At 36.9% G+C, this 19,778-nt stretch overlaps 1 protein-coding gene and 1 non-coding gene across 6 annotated transcripts in view; one reads left to right on the top strand and one right to left on the bottom strand.

Moving 5' to 3' along the window:
* LOC109701800 (flavin-containing monooxygenase 5-like) overlaps positions 1–19,778 on the top strand; it is a 363,647-nt gene that overhangs the window by 303,477 nt on the left and 40,392 nt on the right. The window contains exon 1 of one of the 5 annotated variants that reach the window (XM_074047599.1): positions 10,354–10,551. The exons of the other annotated variants lie outside the window; for them this stretch is intronic. The gene's annotated coding sequence lies outside the window, so the exon portion shown is untranslated. Of the gene's footprint in view, positions 1–10,353; positions 10,552–19,778 lie in introns of those variants that run through there. 5 annotated transcript variants of the gene reach the window in all.
* Positions 7,817–7,889, bottom strand: Trnaa-agc (transfer RNA alanine (anticodon AGC)). Its single transcript has one exon. It is a non-coding gene; the product is annotated as a tRNA-Ala (tRNA).

Below are 19,778 nucleotides of genomic sequence, written 5' to 3'. Positions count from 1 at the left end.
AGGGAAAAGAGAGAAGGTGGAAACCTACCGACTTGACCTACTGGTCAAGCCTAAATGGAATGGTTGCCTAAATTTGCTAATCTTTCATCAAAACTTTTCAGGTTTTTCATTATTTATGAGACTAATTCCCTGCATTGCATTCCCTGTTTCAAGTCAAGAATGGTTTCTCAGCTCCTGGGTGGACCCTGATTGATATAGACACATCTCCAGGAAAAATATTCCAATCCTCCAATCAATGTCCAAAGCATAGAGTGCACACATCACTTCTACTCCTACCACACTGCATGGGATTGTTGATATAGAGCATTTGTGTGAAGTATGTGGTCCTTAAAATAGCAAGGACTAATTTACAGATGAAGAAATAGATCTGGAAAAATTGATTTGATGTCGGATTCCTTTTAGAAGCTGTGCAGTGACAGATCTTAAGAACCACACCAGAATACCACAAACTGTCACATCATGTTTGATTTTTCAAGGAGTGTTCATATGCTAAACTATCACTTATTTTAAAAATTGGTTTTAAAATAAGCTATCACTTGTTTTAAATATTTGCAGCAACTATCCTTATATGGATGGGTATTGTACCCATCAATTGAATGAGTTTTATTAATAAACAATGCACCATATTTTGAAGAATAAAACATTATTTGACCTATTTTTAAAGTCAATTTACTTTAGCAGGAAATAGATCCTATATTTCATAGATTTTGTTTAGAATATTTATAGTGTATGCATTACTAATTATTTACTTCATGGATATTACATACAAGATACAGAAAAAATAATTAAATTTTGCCAAAATGTATCTAATTTGTACACATATTAAAATGATGTCTTTACAATGATAATAAATATTTTAGGACCAAAAAACATATTTTCAGTGTTGGGTACATTTTCTTAGTCTTAAGTTACTTAGATATGTGGTCTTCATTAAAAAATCAAAAATTGATTTTAATTTACAAAACATGTGTGTTGTATGTATTCCTGTTATAACTTAGCAAATGAGGATAATTAATGTGCATCACAGTAATGATTCAGGTAATGTATATAAAAACTCTTTAAAACCATAAATAATGTAAAACTATGCACATATCTGTATGTGTGTAGATAAATAAATAATAAATATGGAGAGAGATCCTGAAAGACTGAGAGACTAAGACTAGAAGGGTATACATCAAAAAATTTAAAGAGAACATGGATTATATTCTTCACTGTAGTTTTCTATAAAATTGTCATTGATATGCACTGATCTTTTAATTAGAAAAATTACAATAAAAAAAGAAAGGAGAAAAGAAAGTCAATTTAATGACGATTTTTACACTTTTCTATTGGTCAACACAAACAGCTGGGGACTTCCTGGATATGTTCTTCCCAGCACTATGTTGGTTACTCACTAGTCTGGAACTTGAACTCCCATCAAGTTCTATGGGTAGAGAGGAAGTCCTCACCTTTTTCTTCTTATTGTCCTTGTCTGGTGCTCTACTTATATATTTCTTTTCATTTTTCTTCTGTATTCTTTTCATATCATTTTGCATGGTCCATAAAAAAATTCTTTGCTTTTTACTATTATCTGCCACAAGGTGTCTTGAGCTTAAGTAATGGAATATTGGCTTTCTTTTAAAAGAATTCAGCCAAGGAGCCTTGTAATTTGACATACAAATAGATTTCTTTTTACTTATTACCCTTGTATTCTAAAAGATAGTGGGTGTCTTTTTTTCTTAGTAGGAGAAAACTGGTGGTGATAGGCCATGTATATATAAATCTACTGTCAGCAACACTTCATAGGGGATGACCTCCCACCTACTTGCATAATTCCACAATCATGGAGAACATCAGGATGAACATTAAGAAGCACCTTTATGAAATGTATCCAGTTTCGATAAGTGGGGTTGAAATCATCCAGTACATGTGGAATTCCCTTGGTAGAGCATAGAGCCAGGCAAGAGCAAAGTATAGTCAGACATCCTTCATTCTTTGGGTGATCCCAGAACTATAGTGTCTATTACATACATCCCAATGAAGCCAGCAAGAGCATCTCTCCTAACGTCCTTTGGAAAAAAAATACAGTGATAGCTGGAACACCAGACAGGATACTTGATGTTCACTCACTATTATCTGCATTCAGAACCACAATTAGAAGGGATGGGGAAGTTACTTAGTGATAAAGTGCTTGCCTACCATGCAAAAGGCACTGGGTTCAACCCCTAGCATAGCAAAGAACCAAAACCAAGCAAACAAGCAAAAATTAGAACCACAACTGGAAACAAGCAAGAATATGTCTCTGCTGAAAGAAGCCTTGGTGGAGAAATCAATTCTAAAAGAACTCTTTTTGGGGGGGAGCGGGAGGGGGTGGAGTGGGTGGTAAGGGAGGGGGTGGGGGCAGGGGGGAGAAATAAACCAAGCCTTGTATGCACATATGAATAATAAAAGAAAAATGAAATAAATAAATAAAAAAAAAAAGACTTTAAAGATGAAATGCAAAATTCAAAAAAAAAAACAAAACTCCAGAGGAAAATAGCTATATCCAACTGTATCCTCTAAGGCCAAGAGTTCTTGGAAAGAAGGACAATTGGGAAAGACACCATGAGTCTAAGATTGTCTCACACCCAGCTGAAGTGTGCAGTGTGAGGAAGTGCTCTGACTTTTCTTCAGTAGGATGCTGTGGTCAAGGATGAAGGCAGCCAGGAATCATTTGTCTTCAATGGTATTGTGGTGTGTAGTCACCTTGATATCGGTCTCTTATTGTTTCAGAACTCTCTAGGCACATCATATTGAATGCTAAGACAGTGGTCTAACATGGGATTTTTACCATTGTGATTACTAGCTTTGAAAAACATTTATAACTCTGAAGGTCACTGTGTTTTCACAACAAATATTACCTTTTTATCATAAAGTAATGTATGATCTATGAATGTCCAATCAAATATACATAACATTATAAAAATTTGAAAATAAAAATTTATCAGAATGCACCATCACTACAAATTCTGGGCTATTTTAAGAACAAAATCCTATACTTTGCCACAATTGGAAGATTGTTTTGTGTTGGTAATAATGTGGAGTAAATAGTTAAGATAAAACCTACAGAAATATTTAAGATTTAACTTTACTTCTGAATGTATATGTGTACGCATAGAATGACAAATATAAATACCTATGTTCTTGTACCACTCTGTATCTTAGACTAGATTGCAATTCTATTATTTTGCTATTTGGAAGATTAAGCACACTGTCTATGATGAGCAGTGCAGGAGTGATTTGTCTCCATGTTGTCTCCCTGTTTATCTCCAGAGGTAGGAGGTGCACTCAGTCTTCTTGAAAAAGGCTGAACCTTGGACTCCTTTGGGGTTCTCAGGAGATGCTGGAATCCCTTACTTCCATTGCTATGGGTTTTAGACTCCCAGTTGTATGAGAAGGAGGGTGATAATTCACAAAGAGAGGTATATTTTTAATTTGGTTAATCAATTAGAGACTTAAACGTTTTTGTATTCATTCATTCAACATTAATTTAAGAAATGTCTATGTAGCATAAGTATGTGCCAGAGACTTAGCAGAGAACACAACAGACAAAACCTCTGTTCTCAAGTAGTATGAATGGTAATTGAAGAGGAAACACATAAATGACTGATAAGTACATCAAAGGCAATAACTGTTGAAGAGAAACATTTGCCAGGGAAGGGAAAGGGGTTTGAGCAATAACTGTGTTGTAAGGTTAGGTAAGGTTGCCAGTCAAGGCTTCATTGAGAAAAAGAAATTTGAGTGAATACCCAAGGGAGTTAATGCAGCTCTCTGGGGAAAGCATATGGTGCTAAAAGAAACTTAAAGCCAGATTGTTCCTGACAGGTTCAGGGGACTGGAGCCAAGGAAAGAGTAGGAAGAGATACTGTCAGAAAATTAAGGAACCAGATCATGAAAGACTCTGGTTTTTGACTTTGAGTGACATGGGAGACTCTAAGTAGAGAAGTAGTATGTTCTAATCACTTTGGTTGCTGTGTTAAGAATAGCTGGGGAAGAGGATGGTAACGGTAGAAACTGGGAGACTAGTATAGAGGTTCTTAAATTTATCCAGGGAGAGATGGTGTCATGAATCAGGGTGGTAGCAGTGGAGCTAAAGAGAAGTGCTTCAATCCTAGACATAGTTTGAAGGTAGAGATGACAGAACTTACTGATGAATTAGATGTGAGATGTGACAAAAAGTGAGGTGTCACAAATAAGTCTAACATTGGCCTGAACAATGGAGTTGTCATTTCCTGATACAGGGAAGGCTGTGGGACAGATTCTTACTGCATGAGGGAGAGAGATTGAGGAAGCCAAAGGGTAACAAGGTCGAAGAGATACTCATTGAAAACGGACAGGATGAGATGTGATTGAAGGCATTCAGACAATAAGGTTATTTCGCAAGCACTTCCTATGCATAGAAGTACATCAAGGGATCCTTACACTATTCTTGTGAAATAGGTAGAATGATTTCCACTTCATATTAGCCCCTAGTGAAAGAGTTTAGATTCATGCCTAGGTTGTTTGACCTCAAAGACACATCCCACAGTGACTCACAGTGCAGTGGGCTCATTTTATAATAGGAGAAAAATCTTTTTGGGAGACACAGTAGATTATAAGACAGTAAATTTTAGGTAACTAAAACTCACCTAAGATATTTGTTGTTTCATACTAATTTAAAAAAAAGATTAGTTTTAGGGACTGAGAGAGATCACAATGGGGCCAAATGGGGGAAAGAGAAATAGCTGCCACGAAGGACTTGATAGAAAGCCTACATATGGACAATTGAACATGGCAAAGATGGAGCCAGAGAGCAATTCGATCCATGCTGGGGATTTGCTAAGTGAGTATGAAGCAGTTGCCTCCAAGGGAAAACTGAAGTTTTGGAGCAATTTCTACAGGAGAGACAGAACATAGCAAGGACTGAACCACACTCAAGACTGAGCAGGGCTGGCCTGTGTCACATGAAGAGAACAGGAAACCCATATCTTCAGACCAAATATTGTTAAAGAATGAAGTGGGGTTGGGGTGTAGCTAACGTGGTAGAGTGCCTTCCTGACAACAAAGAGTCCCTGAATTCAAACCCCAGTGCCATCAAAAAACAAAAGAAAAGGAAAGAAAGAAAAATGAAAAGAACAAAACACTTCAAAACAAAACAGCTTTTTTGGCTTTGACATATGAGGTTACTCATTAACTCAGAACAATATTTTAAGGCCAAACTAAATAACTCTTATGTCCTCTTAGCTTCAAACTCAGTGGGTGATGTTAGTGTTTGTTCCCAGTAGCACACAGTAATAGCACAAGCAGGAAGGGTACATTGGGCCCAGAAAACAAAGCAAACAAGAAGAGGATGAAGCTGGGGTCAGGAAAGCAAGACAGAGAACTGGGCCTAGAGCAATATTTGTAAATAACAAATAAATGAAGAAGATGTATTACTTAAATAAGAGCTGAAAGCTTATTACATAAGCCTTGAAGCTTGGCAGGATATGAATAAGTAAAAAAGGAGGAAGAAATAGATATCTGAGTTTCTCAAAATCCTGCTGGTATGTTTGGGCATGGAATTTACAATCTAGAACAAAACTGTAGGAGGATTCATTCTGCCTGAGGCATGCACCATCCGTGGAACTGACATCAATAGACCAACAAATGAGATGTTGAAATAGGATAGCCTTCTGAGTTTAGTAATAAGCTTTAGAATGTGCCAGCAGCAACAATAAGATAAGGTAAAATAAAATAAGTGTTTTGATTTAGATAAGTGTCACACAATGGTTCATGTGTTGAAAGCTTGATCTCCAGCTGATGGTGCTAGGAATTGTTGGGTACTCATTGACTTCCAAGAGGTAGGGCCTAGTGGAGGGAGATTGGGTCACTAAGGGTGTGCTCTTGAAGGGGATATTAGGACTCTGATCCCTCTGCTTTCTCTTGCTTCATGGCTGCCCTAAGATGAACAGCCTATTCTACCACACACTCCTGCCACCATGATAAATACTGCCTTACCACAGGCCCCTAAGCAACTGGGTCAACAATTGACTGAAACCTCAGAGTCAGTAAATAAAAAAAAAAAACTTTCCTCCTTTTAAATTGGTTTTCTTAGGTATTTTTCACAGTGATGGAAAGTTGACCAACACAGTAAGATAAAATAAAAGCATAAGAAAGGCTCAAGCAATGCTGATCTTACCCACAAGGACTGAAGTTCAAAGGTCAATACATCCAGATGGGCATAGAAGAATGCTGAGGAATTTCAGAAGAAACAAACTGTGGCTGGTAATGGAAACTCTGAAGCTGATTTGGTGGCTAAGCTCTATTATGTAGCCACAATAGATTTGGCTTCTAAAATCCTCTGCCCCTCAGCACAACCTGCTCAGCACTCTGAGGTGTCAGCATTACATGAAATACCTGCACTGCTTGGTTCATTACCGTTTCATACCTGTTTTCTTAGTAGACATCTTGGTAATCCATTCCAAAAAACTGAGAATGGAATAAAATTAGATATTTCAAACTTTAGTGGTTGCAATAGTGTGGAGGCTTTATCAGCTTAGCTAAGGTTTTCAAAGATGAACATACTGGAAAAGTATTTTTACTTTTATTATTGTTTTAAATCACATTTTAAAAATATTCATTTATTCACACGTGCATACACTGTTTGGGTCATTTCTCCCACCTTGCCCTGCACCCCACCCTCTTCTTCCCACACCCCCTTGCTTCCAGGTAGAACCTGTTCTATCCTTATCTCTAATTTTGTTGAAGAGAAGACATAAGAAGAAAGACAAAGTGTTTTTGCTAGTTGAGTTAAGGATAGCTATACAGAGAGATTCCTAGCATTGCATTCTTGTACAAATGTGTTACAAGTTGATTCATCTCTAACTGATCTTTACACTGGTTCCTGATCCCCTTCTCATGTTGACCTCTGTCACTTTAAGGTTTCTGTTTAGTTCCTCTGGAGTGGGGACATCAAACACTTTCATGTTTTGGGTTTTCTACCTATCCCCATACCTCCTGTTTGTGCTCTCCCCTTGTCATGTGACCCAAGTCCAACAACATTGCTGTATTTGCCCTAGATCTAAAGTCCACATATGAGGGAGAATATATGATTTTGGTCTTCTGAGCCTGGCTAACCTCGCTCAGAATGATGTTCTCCAGTTCCATCCATTTACTTGTGAATGATAAGATTTCATTCTTCTTCATGGCTGAGTAAAATTCCATTGTGTATAAATACCACATTTTCTTAATCCATTTGTCAGTAGTGGGGCATCTTGGCTGTTTCCATAACTTGGCTATTGTGAATAGCACTGCAATAAACATGGGTGTGCAGGTGCCTTTGGAGTAACCTGTGTCACATTTCTTTGGCTATATCCCCAGGAGTGGGATTGCTGGATCATATGGCAGATCTATGTTTAGATTTTTAAGAAGCCTCCAAATTTTTTTCCAGAGTGGTTGCACTAGCTTGCATTCCCACCAGCAGTGTACGAGGGTTCCTTTTCCCCCACATCCTTACCAACACCTGTTGGTGGTATTTTTGATGATGGCTATTCTAACAAGGGTGAGGTGGAATCTTAGTGTGGTTTTGATTTGCATTTCCTTTATGGCTAGAGATGGTGAGCATTTTTTCATGTGTTTTTTGGCCATTTGAATTTCTTCTTTTGAGAAAGTTCTGTTTAGTTCAGCTGCCCATTTCTTTATTGGTTCTTTGATTTTGGGAGAGTTTAGTTTCTTAAGTTTCCTATGTATTCGGGTTATCAGTCCTTTGTCTGATGTATAGTTGGCAAATATTTTCTTCCACTCTGTGGGTGGTCTCTTCAGTTTACAGACCTTTTTTTTTTGGTGGTACTGAGGATTGAACTCAGGGTCTCATGCTTGCTAGGCAGGTGCTCTACCACTTGAGCTATACTCCCAGTTCTCTCTGCATTAGTTGTTTTTGAACAGGATCTTGAGTTTATACCCAGGCCAACCTGGACCATAATCCTTATATTTATGCTTTCTGTGGAGCTGTGCTGATAAGTGTGCATCACCACATCCAGCTTTTTTATTGGCTGAGTTGAGGGTGGGGGGTCTCACTAACTTTTTGCCCAGGCTGGCCTCAAACTGTGATCCTCCTGATCTCCTCTTATTGAGTAGTTAGAATTACAAGTATGAGCCATCATTCCTGGCCTCATGCTTCTTTAGACCATTTTACTCACTTACTTTAGAGGAAAAAAATTAAGTTTGTGAAGATGGTGGCAGCTGCTTCATCTTTTCCCATTCTTCATGTATTCAGCCTACTATTCATGATTCTTCAGATTCTGAGACTCTCGTGGGATGTACAAAAAGCAGATGATGTACTATGTCATAGAAACAAACTCTATTTTCCCAGACCAAAAGAAAGAGTCAGGGATGGGGTAATATAAAGCAAGAAGAGAGAGTCTTGAGGAGGTTGAATCCCTTTGAAATACATCACTTTCTTCCTTTACCTTGAATAGAACTCTGCATCAGAACAGCTGTGATTTGAACCCTGGCTTCACCATTTCATTCCTCGCTTTTGTTATATCTAAGCTGAGGATCACATTTGCATCAACTCGGGGTAATTTTGAGCATTAGATAAGAGAAAAAATATATATAGCTTATATTAGTGCCTAGCATATCATAATGCTCAACAAATGTGTGCAGCTTTATATTATTTATTATATTATATATTATTTATCACACATATATTTATAATATTTATATTTCTGATTATTTAAAAATTATACTCATGGGATTTTAATTTATTGAGGTAACTGAGTGACAACACAAAGAGGTCAATGCTGTTGAAAGAAGAATTTACATTTATTTACATTTCCTGGGGAAAGGGAGCAAGGCTACATGTGGAGCAAGATAGAGAAATAGGAGAACTGACAGTAAGGATGGAACAATAAGAAGGAGAACATTTCAGCCAGGGAGGCCATCAATGCCATTATCTTTGGCACTGAGAATACTTGCCCCTTTTGGGGAAATGATTCAACAATTCTGGACCATCAGCTTTCCATGTTTAAATTTGCCTTTCCTCTTCAGCTACAGAAATCAACACTCTCTTTTCTTGATATCCTTCAGTCGGAGGAGCTGCCATTCCCACTCCAGAACTCCAGAACAGATGGACAATGCATATCCAAGAGTAAATGCAGCCACTATGAACTTTCAGGAAAGGTAGCCATCATCAGGGGCATGATTTCAGAGGTATTGCAAAGATCTCCTCCTGCTCGTCACCTCTGAAGGTAATCTTTACAATATCTGAAAGAAATTTTGCGATTTAATATTTGCTAGTTCAGTGTTTGAGAGCTATTTATTTAATTTTTAGGATGCTTATAAGAAAATGAAAAATAAAAATCTACCTTAAGTTATTACTATATGATGACTTATTAACAAATAATTCTTTACATCACTGCAGGGATGTAGATAGGAAGTGACACAGGAGGTGAAAGGAGCTCTCAACTAAAGTACAGGTGGGAGATAAGTTATTCTACTTCACAGTAGTGCTGGGTCATTCTGAAATGAGTCAAAATCAAAGAGAGCACTTTTTACCCATCTGTCAAGTATTCAATCCAAATATAAAGAGTAAAAGCAGGTGAATGTAGCCAGATCATAAAGCAACTGCAATATCACCACTGCACAATTAAATTAGCAAGGGATTTAACAAATAAACCTAGGATTAAAACCCAGTTTCATATGCACTGGCTGCATTATCTTGACACGGACTTACCTCCACAATTTCCTCATTTGTGAAAATGTAAAGGCTTTTCTCTATTTTGCAATGTGGTAAGAATTAGTAATTAAGCACCTTGGCTTTAGTACACATTTAATAAATCATGATGGAGAAAATGGAGATTAACCATTGTTATGAATCTTTATTATAACATTCACTCTAAGGTCAAGAATGAATTGGTGAAAACATGTTCACAGAGTAGCTTTATGAACTGAGGTTATTCATTCGTTCCCTTCTTTAGAAGTTTCCCATATATTCCTGGAACATTCTGTGTTTCTCAATATGTAGGAAATCATGAATATGAGTTGCTTTCTAATCTTTGTCCAAAGAAAATGATCAGGAGACTTGGAGTCACTATTAGTTACAATAATCTGTGTCTGTAAACTAAATCATAACATAAATGCACAATCTTAACTCACTACTTAAAGGGCCAGAGTAAATTCTCTGGCAATGGGACTAAAACAGGATAATTTGTATCTTATCAGTTGAGTGAGTCTCCCTCAGTGTATCCTTCTTCATAGGCTTTGGGGTCTGCTAATCCAGCTGTGAACTCAGGCATGTGATAAAGACATCTGTTTGTATGTGGGAGCCATATGTACCTGAAAAGACAATGAGTAGAGGGCATTCCAAAGCAACTCATGGATCTATCTCTCCCAATCCTGTGCTAACTCAGTCATGATGTTCTCTGCCAAACTAGTGCTCATTGTATCCATTTCTTCCAGAAACCACGTCTCAAGAAAGCTGTGTTCAAATTTGGAATTTCTTTTCTAGTAATTAAATAACCTTCAGTGAGTGGCATGACGGCTGACATAGAAAAAGAAGAGGAAAAAATTTCAAAAGTAAGAAATTTGTTTCTTGGTGAAAGTCAATTAAAAGTGTTTAGGTGATGGTGTTTGTTCAATATTCCTTAATATTTTTTCAATCATAGAATCTGCTTCTATTTGCCTAGATGAGATCCCAAATTATCAACTTATTCATTTCCTTTTATCTACAAGTCTCATGTATGGAATATTTTAGGATAGAATGAATATAGAATGATCCTCTGTAGAAAGTTTAAATTTTCATTGAAAGTCCAAGGAACATAAGATATAGCATGTGATTATGAATTGAATGTAACCTTAGAGATATAAAACATATGAGACTATAAGATGACATAAAAAATTGCTTAATTCTTTCATGGAATTTGAAAGATAAATCACTGTGAGAAATGAATTGGCAAATCACTATACAATCAGATAAAAGTTTAATTTGAGGTCAGAAGTTTTTATATTGTGCCAAATTTTTGTAATGAAAAATTATTCTCAACTTCTGGGGTTGAGAATATAATTTATTTTGATTCAATAATACCTGTTGAGAATCTGCAATGTGACCATCACAGCATAGTCTCTAAGATCAAAAGACTCACATTCTAAGAATATTCAGTTACATAGTGACTTTGATTTAAGAAGCTGGGCTAGGAATTGCTTTTCAGGAAGACTTGAAATTAAATTAATGTCACACATATCTAAATAAACTGATCTGTGAGATTCATATATCATAGTTCTTATCAGTGATTTATAAGATGAAATTGTATCTTGAGCGAGTCCCAAATGCATGATAAAAAAATTTAAGAAAAGGAAAATATCATTAACAAATCAAAACTCTTCTGAAACCCACCTATTACTACACAAAACCCTTTGAAGGATTTGAAAGGGAAAAATACATCCGCATTAATATTTTGTTAGAAATCACTGAGAACATAGTAATTGAAAACAAGGAAACTCTTTTTGTTCCTTGCTTTTTGGAGAAATCATCAATGGCTTAGTTGGTATTAATTCTTTCTATAGAGATTATTCTCTTGCACAAACTCCTCCCAATATTTAGAGGAAATCGTGCTTATAGGATGGGAATCATCACTGACTCAGGGTTTTCGATGTTTTTCTTTCTAGTTTCAGATTCCTGTGTAATCTTCCCTGATATGCAGAGTGCAGACAGGTTACAGGGATGAAATTGCCTCTGGAATAGGAGTTGTCCAACCTGCTCTCATTCTTCTGGGTTCCAAAGCTGGCTATGGGAATTTTCCTTAGATCATGAACACCTTACCAACACTGACTGGAGTAGCCAGGAAAGTAGATGGGGGCTCAGGAAGCCATTCCAACCCAGAAAGCATTGATCATCAAGGCTCAGAGGACTTCCATGCTCACTAGTAACCAACTTCCACCTTCTGTGCCATCTTGGCTGAAAAGTATCTGTGCCATCTTTTGTGCCATCTTGGTCAAAAGAGCAGTCCCTTCTCTTTGCTCCCACTCTACTCAGCAGTTTATCCCAGAATAGGGTTTTCTGGCTCTGTAAATTGAAACTTCATTATTTCAGTCTCTAAAACAAAAACGTTCAAGTTCTTTGACCTCTATCTTCCATACCCTACATCCAGTTTCTCAACAAATCGTTACCTTCAATATAAATCCAGACTTTCATACTTCTCCCCGTTTCCACTGCTAACACCTTAGTCTTTGCCACCATTTTTGTCTGTATTGTAGTAGTTTCCTTATTGAACTCCTGCTTCACTTTTCATCTCTGTGGTCTATATTCATTACAGCAGCCAAAATTATATCTTAATCCTTAATCCTATAGTTATTATTAAATTATAAGCCAATAGTGGTGCACAGTAATTAAGAAACTGGATGTGTTTTCCCCTCAATTCAGGCCAGACTAGCACAGTGAGTTATCTAATAATTCCAAAATTTCCCATGTATAACTATTTTTGCAAAATTGAAGATTTCTTCAACAGAGGTTTCAAATGAAATAGTTTGTAGAAAGTTTACTTTTGCAGTTTTTCAAAAACTAAAACTATAATTACCATATGCTCCAGCAATCTAACTACTGGGTATATGTAAAAAGGAAATGAAATCTATGTCAAAGAGGCATCTGTACTTCCATGTGCATTCCAGCACTACTCCCAATAGTCAAGATTTGGAATCAACATAAATGTTCATTGATGGATAAATGGATGAAGGAAATGTGGCATTTTTACATAACTGAATGCTAGTCAGCCATAAAAAAGTGAAATACCACCTTTTGTTTCAAGAAGGATGAGCATGCAGAGCATTATGTTAAGTGAAACAAGCCAGGCACAGAAAGACAAATACTGCATGTTCTCACTCATATGTGGTATCAAAAAAATTATAATCTCATAGAAATACAGAGTAGAATAGTATTTATCAGAGGCTGAGCAAGGTGGGTGGGGTATGAGTAAGTTGTACAAAGATAACAAGAATAAGTTTTAGTGTTCTATTGCATAGTAAGGAGACTATACTTACCAATAATGCACATTCCAAAATGACTAGAAGGCAGGACTTTGAATCTCATCACAAACAAATGATAAATGTTTAAGATAATGTATATGCTAACTAGTCAAATTTGATCATTGTACATTGTATACATATAATGAAACATCACACTATACCTCATAAATATATATAATTATAATGTCAATTAAAAAGTAAAAAATTTGCCTTTGGAGTACACATATAATTTCTACAATATGACAAATGTTCTCAGATTCAACATAGGACTAGGCCTACTTTTATGATAAACACAGTTTATTAGCTATTTGCAGTTGGCAAATTCTTGTTTTTTTATCTAAAGTACAGGCTTGGAATAAACATCTCCTCAAATGATCTAAAAAAAATTAGCAGTGAAAAATTATCATCAGAACCCATTATAGAGGTCTAAACTCTAGAATCATGGATATTGAGATAACAAGTAATGTCAGGGTTTTTTTTTTTTTAAGCTTTTTTAAGAGCATAAAAAGTAGCATAGTGAAAAAAAGAGGAAATAGTAGAAGTCTGGAATCATATGAAATTTCATTCTATTAAACTAACTGAGAATACATGGTATTCTACTCAGGAAGATGAAAAGTAGATATGGGCAAAAGAATAGCAGGTATCTGCAATATTAGCAATTAATTAATTGCAATAATCCAATAATTAATCAGAAAGATAATCTGATAATCTGATTCAATCACTCCTAACACTAGACTTTGTCTAAACCTTGTCCTGATATTCTGTACAACAATTTGTGAGGTTGTTAGAAATCTGAATTATAGTACTCATTCTTTCATTTACCCAGAAAACATTTATTGTCTGTCTGCTGTGTCAGCCATTATGCTAAGCACTGGAAATAAATAGATGAGTTGGATAGCATTCATTCTCATGGGTTCAATGCAATTTATGCACTTATAAGGCCTCATCATAAATCTATAGCCTCAGACCTTCTCTCCCTAAAGCTAAGGTTCATATCACCACATCACCTATCCAGCATTTTCAAATAACTAAACCAAAATCCAGCAGTTTACCGCAGAATAGGCTTTCCCATCTCTGTAAATTGAAACTCTATCATTTCAGTCTTAAACAAAAAGTTTCAAGTCCTTTGCCCTCTGTCTTCCATACCCACATCCAGTCTCTCCACAAATTTTGTTACCTTCAAATAAATTCAAATCTCATTACTTTTTGCCATTTCCTTGCTACCACCTTAGTCTTTGTCACCATTTTTTTTGTCAGTATTGTAGTAGTCTCCTCACTGGATCCTGCTTCACTATTCATCTCTGTGATTAATTACAATAGTCAAATGATATTTAAAATATAAGAATGCCAGTTTTTCCCAAAATTGCTAGTGGCTTCCACGATTCTCAGAGTAAAAGTCAAATCTTAGCCATGGTCTTCATGTATTTTCATAGCCTCCTTCTCTGATCTCATCTACTATGCTTCTCTTTATCCCTTGTATAAACCACTTAAAAGTCATTGTACTTGTTGTTCCCTTTTCCAGGAACACACTTTCCCTTGAGCTCCACAATATTCACTCCCTCAGCACCTTTGGGGTTTGCTCAAAGCCACCTTGTCAGTGAAGTCTTTCCTGACCACTCTGTATAAGATAGAACTGTTCAAACCCGTCCCTTCCTACCCTCCATGTGTTGCTTAATTTTTCTCCCTTTCATAATACATAGCAACTTTACTCTGTAATTGATTTGTTTTTCTACCCCATTCTTCACAGTGGTAAGGACTGTCACCACTTTGTCTAGAACAGTTCTTTTTTAAAAATGTATTCAACCTTATTTTATTAAAAGAAATACAACTTAAAATGTCATTTTTTTTCCTTCTGAGATTGGCTAAGATTTACAAGTTTGATACTTGATACTGAGGATGCTATAAGAAAGCATGTATATTCATGTATTTTACATGCAAATTGGTATTACCTTTTAGAAATGAAACTTAGCACTATCTTACAACCCTTTTCATTTTTATTAGGATATATTCATTGTATGGGGGGATTAATTGTGACAATTTCAAATAGGCTTACATTGTAAATTGGTTAGTTCTAGAACTGTTCTTTACACAAACCAGGTGCTTCAGAAATATTTGTATAATTAATGTACAAGTAGGTATTTTCATCCTTTAAGAGCTCACAATTTAATGAGGAAAATGCAAATAAACAGAAAAGTAACTATTGAACCTTGATGCATCTTGATGGCTGGAGTTCAAAAGACAGAGCAAAGAACTGAGTGAAAGGAAATGAGGGAGGATTTTCAGAGATGTGGAACATTGACTTGAATCATCAAAGAGATTTAGTGAATTTTTCTGGAAAAACAGAGACTATCAAAAATGCAATGTGTAGGTGATCAGAACTTGGAAGTGAGTGACAAAAACGAACCTGGGTACATGATCTGGGGGATATAATTGGAGGAACCTCTGCACTCCACACCAATTCCAATCCTTTGGTTCATCTGAACAGGGCCACTTCCTCCTGAAATCTCAACCAAGGTCTCACTATATCCCTACTTCCCTCCAAACCACACCACCTTCCAAACTACCACCAGAGTTTGTTTTCTTTCTTTTTTTAAATAAAATTTTTATTAGGATATATTCACTATATGGGGGGCTTCACTGTGACAATTCCGATTAGTCTTATATTGTACATTATTTACATTGCCCTCATCATTTCTCCCCCTCAACCCTCTCCCTACCCCACTTACAGCAATTGCAAGAGGTTTCTTGGTCCTGTTTCATAAAGGTATATGAAGTCCATCAACTGTATACTCACCTTAATCTCTTTCCTTCACCCTCCCCCATCCCACTCATACCCCCTCTACATAGACACACGCTGTGCCCATTTTACCTTCCTGTTTTTCATTATTAATATTTAAGTTAATGTTCAAAGGGAGTGTCTTAATGTATGCTCACTGTGGGTATACTTTACTTTGGTCCATTCAATTCTTTCATTACTCTCCCTTACCCCTTAACCTCCCACCCTCCATTTTCAACAGCTTTCAAATACACATCCTTATATCCTCTAATGTACATCTTATGTTATGTGATATTATTGATGTTCTATAATTTTCTTTTGCTTTCCTTCATTCCCAGTTCCATAGAATAGTTCCACTGTTACAAACATGTTCTACATATGAGTTTATATATGATTATGCTTGTTTTTGTGTATATGTTTATCTTTGAATCTATTTTCCACATATGAGAGAAAACATGGCTTTTGTGTTTCTGATCCTGGCTTACTTCACTTAACACGATATCCTCCAGTTGCATCCATTTACCTTCAAACCACACGTCATTATTCCTTATGGCTCAGTAATAATCCATTGTATATATATATCACATTTTCTTGATCCATTCATAAGTTATAGGGCATTTGGGTTGTTTCTGAGCTTGGCTATTGTGAATAGTGCGGCAATGAACATCAGTGTACAGGTGTCTCTACTGTATTCTGTCTTATGTTCCTTTGGATAGATGCCCAGGAGTGGTATCACTGGAACACATGGCAGTTTTATGTCTAATTTTTTGAGGAATCTCCATACTGCTTTCCATAGTGGTTGTACTAATTTGCATTCCCACCAACAGCGTATAAGGGTTCCTGTTTTGCCATATCATCACCAACATTTGTTGTTGTTATCACCCTTGATTGTGGCCATTCTAACTGGGGTGAGATGAAATGTTAGTGTAGTTTAATTTGCATTTCTTTTATAACCAAGAAAGTTGAACACTCCTTCATGTATTTATTGGCCATATTGTTTCTCTTCCTTTGAGAATTCTCTGTTTAGTTCATGTGCTCATTTCTTCATTGGGATGTTGATTTTAGTAGGGGATGAATTTTTTGAGTTCCCTGTAGAGTCTGGATATAAGTCCCTTATTGGATGAGTAGCTGGCAAAGATTTTCTCCCGTTCTGTGGGCTGTCTCTTGAGTCTGGTGACTGTTTCCTTTGCTGGGTAGAGCTCTTTAGCTTGATGCTGTCCCATTTGTTCATTGTTTCTCTTAGATGCTGAGCCTTTTGAATTCTGTTTAGGAAGTCGTTCCCTATATTTATCTGTTCCAATGTATTTCCTAATGCTTCCTGGAGTTGTTTCAAAGTTTCAGAACTTATATTAAGGTTTTTGATCCTCTTTGAGTTGATTTTGGTACAGGGTGAAAGACAGGGATCTAGTTTCAGTCTTCTGCATATGAATATCCAGTTTTCCCAGCAGCATTTGTTGAAGAGGCTGTTTTTTCTCCATTGTGTTGAAATCAGTTGGCTACAGATGCATGAGTTTACATCTGGATCTTCTCTTCTGATCCGCTGGTCTTCTTGTCTGTTTTTAATGCCAATACCATGCTGTTTTTATTGTTATGGCTCTGTAGCATAGCTTGGAGTTGGGTATTGTGATGTCTCCAGCATTGGACTCTTTACTCAGAATTGCTTTGTCTATTCAAGGTCTTTTGTGTTTCCACGTGTATTTCATGATTGATTTTTCTATTTCTGTGCAGAATGTCATTGGAATTTTGATAGGGATCGCATTGAACATGTAGATTGCTTTTGGTAGTATGGCCATTTTCACAATGTTGATTCTACCAATCCACGAGCATGGAAGGTCTTTCCATCTTCTGATGTCTTCTTCGATTTCTCTCTTCAGTGGCTTATAGTTTCATTAAAAAGGTCTTTGGTTTCCTTCATTAAATTTATTCCAAGGTACTTTATTGTTTTTGAGGCTATCATAAATGGGATTGTTTCCCTGATTTCTTTCTCAGTCTGTTTGTGTTGGTATATGGAAAAAGCTATTGATTTCTATATGTAAATTTTATATCCTTCCACTTTGCTGAATTTATGTTTCTAATAGTTTTTTTGGTAGAGTTTTTGGGGTCTCTTAGCTATAGGATCATGGTGTCTGCAAATAGGGATAGTTTGACTTCTTCCCTCCCTATTTGAATCTCTTTTATTTTCTGATCTTGCTCTGGCTGGGAATTCCAAATCTATATTGATAGCAGTGGAGAAAGTGAACAGCCCTGTCTCATTCCTGACTTTAAGAGGAACAGGTTCAGTTGTTCTCCATTTTGTATGATGTTGACTCTAGGTTTGTCATATACAGCCTTTATTACATTGAGGAACGTTCCTTCCATTCCTAGTTTCTTCAGAGCTTTTATCATGAAAGGGTGTTGGACTTTGTCAAGGGCTTTTTCTGCATTTATTGAGAAGATCTTGTGGTTTTTGTCCTTGCATCTGTTTATATGCTGTATTATGTTTATGGATTTACATATGTTGAGCCATCCTTGTATCCCTGGAATGAAACCAACTTGGTCATGGTGTATAATATTTGTGATGTGTTGTTGTACTCTGTTTGCCAGTATTTTGTTGAGAATCGTTGCATCTATATTCATTAAAGATATTGGTCTATAATTTTCTTTTCTGGACTCTCTCTTTCATGGGGTTAGGGAAATTTTCAACTATTATTCTATTGAATAGGTTGTCAATGCCTTTTGTTTGTAGCTCCTCTCTTTCTACACCCATAATTTGCAGGTTTTGTCTTTTCATGGTGTCCCAGATACCTTGCATGTTCTATTTATGTTTTCTTAGCATTCTTTCATTGTCTTTTTACTCTTTGTTCTAATTCCTCTACTTTTTCTTCCATTACTGATACTCTGTTTTCCTCTTGCTCCACTCTGTTTGCCAAGCTTTTGGTTGAGATTTTTATTTGGGATATTGAGTTATTTTGGATTGATTATTTTTCAGGGTTTCCATATCTTTATTGATTTCCTTTTTCATATCCTGGATAGTCTTCTTAATCTCATTCATCTGTTTGTTTGTATTGTCTTTGAGCTCATTTAATTGTTTATTCATGTCCTCTTTGAAGTCAAATACTAACTTTTGTGTTTCTTCTTTGAGGTTGTTAATCACTTTTACTATTGTTTTTTGGAATTTATTATTTGATCTCTCTTCCTCTAAGCAGGTGTTTAAATCCTTAGTGATAGCATTGGCTTTTGAGGGAGAGTGGCTGTCTTGCTCTTTCATTCTGTGTTGAGATTTATACAACTGGAGTTGTGTTTGGTTAGGGTTTTAATCCCTTGTGCCTTGTAGTTTGGATTTTGAGGGTTTTTTCTCCTGGAGCTCCAGCAGTTTTCCTCAGAGAGGGCATACTGGAAATTTTAACCCTTGCTGAATTCTCATTGTGATGCAGATTACCTCTTTTCTCCCCTCAGCAAGAGGACAAAGATGAGAAGACTGGAGTTCCTGCTCTTTGATGGGAGTGTGGAAACTCTCCTGCAGTCACAGTGGCGAGTGCTGAGTCTCTGTGCACTTTGGGATGCGGGCCTTCTGGTGCCACTCACTGAGTAGTAGGTTACAACTTTCCTCCCCTGGGTGGACAATCCAGCAATTTGGTCTTTAATGGAGAGGCAGGGGCTTTCCTGTGGTCAGGCACGGTGAGAAGTGCTGGGCCTTTTTGTGCCTTAGGGAAGTAGGTGTCCTGGCTCTCAGAGAGTGGTATATTACCACTCAGCAGAGAAGCTGGGTTCCTGCTCTTTGACAAGGCAGCGGGAGCTCTCCCATGGGAGGGCTTGGTGGTTAGTGCTGGGCCTCCGTGCTCTTTGAGGAGGGAGGCCCTCTGGTACCAGCAGAATGGCAAAGTGCGGAGCCTGGGGTTTACTTGTGCGTATGGAAGTGGGCTCCTGGCACTAAGTAGCAAGTTGAGGGAGCGAGTGGGGCAGCAAAGCTGGTGGGCTTGAATCCTCTGGTGCCCATAAGGCAGTGGAGGCTTTGGGGTCTAAGTGTGCT

The sequence above is a fragment of the Castor canadensis genome, chromosome 11 (genome assembly GCF_047511655.1).
Source record: "Castor canadensis chromosome 11, mCasCan1.hap1v2, whole genome shotgun sequence".
NCBI classification, from domain to species: domain Eukaryota; kingdom Metazoa; phylum Chordata; class Mammalia; order Rodentia; family Castoridae; genus Castor; species Castor canadensis.
Note: the sequence above shows the minus strand (reverse complement) of the source record. Positions and strands in the feature narration are given on the sequence as shown.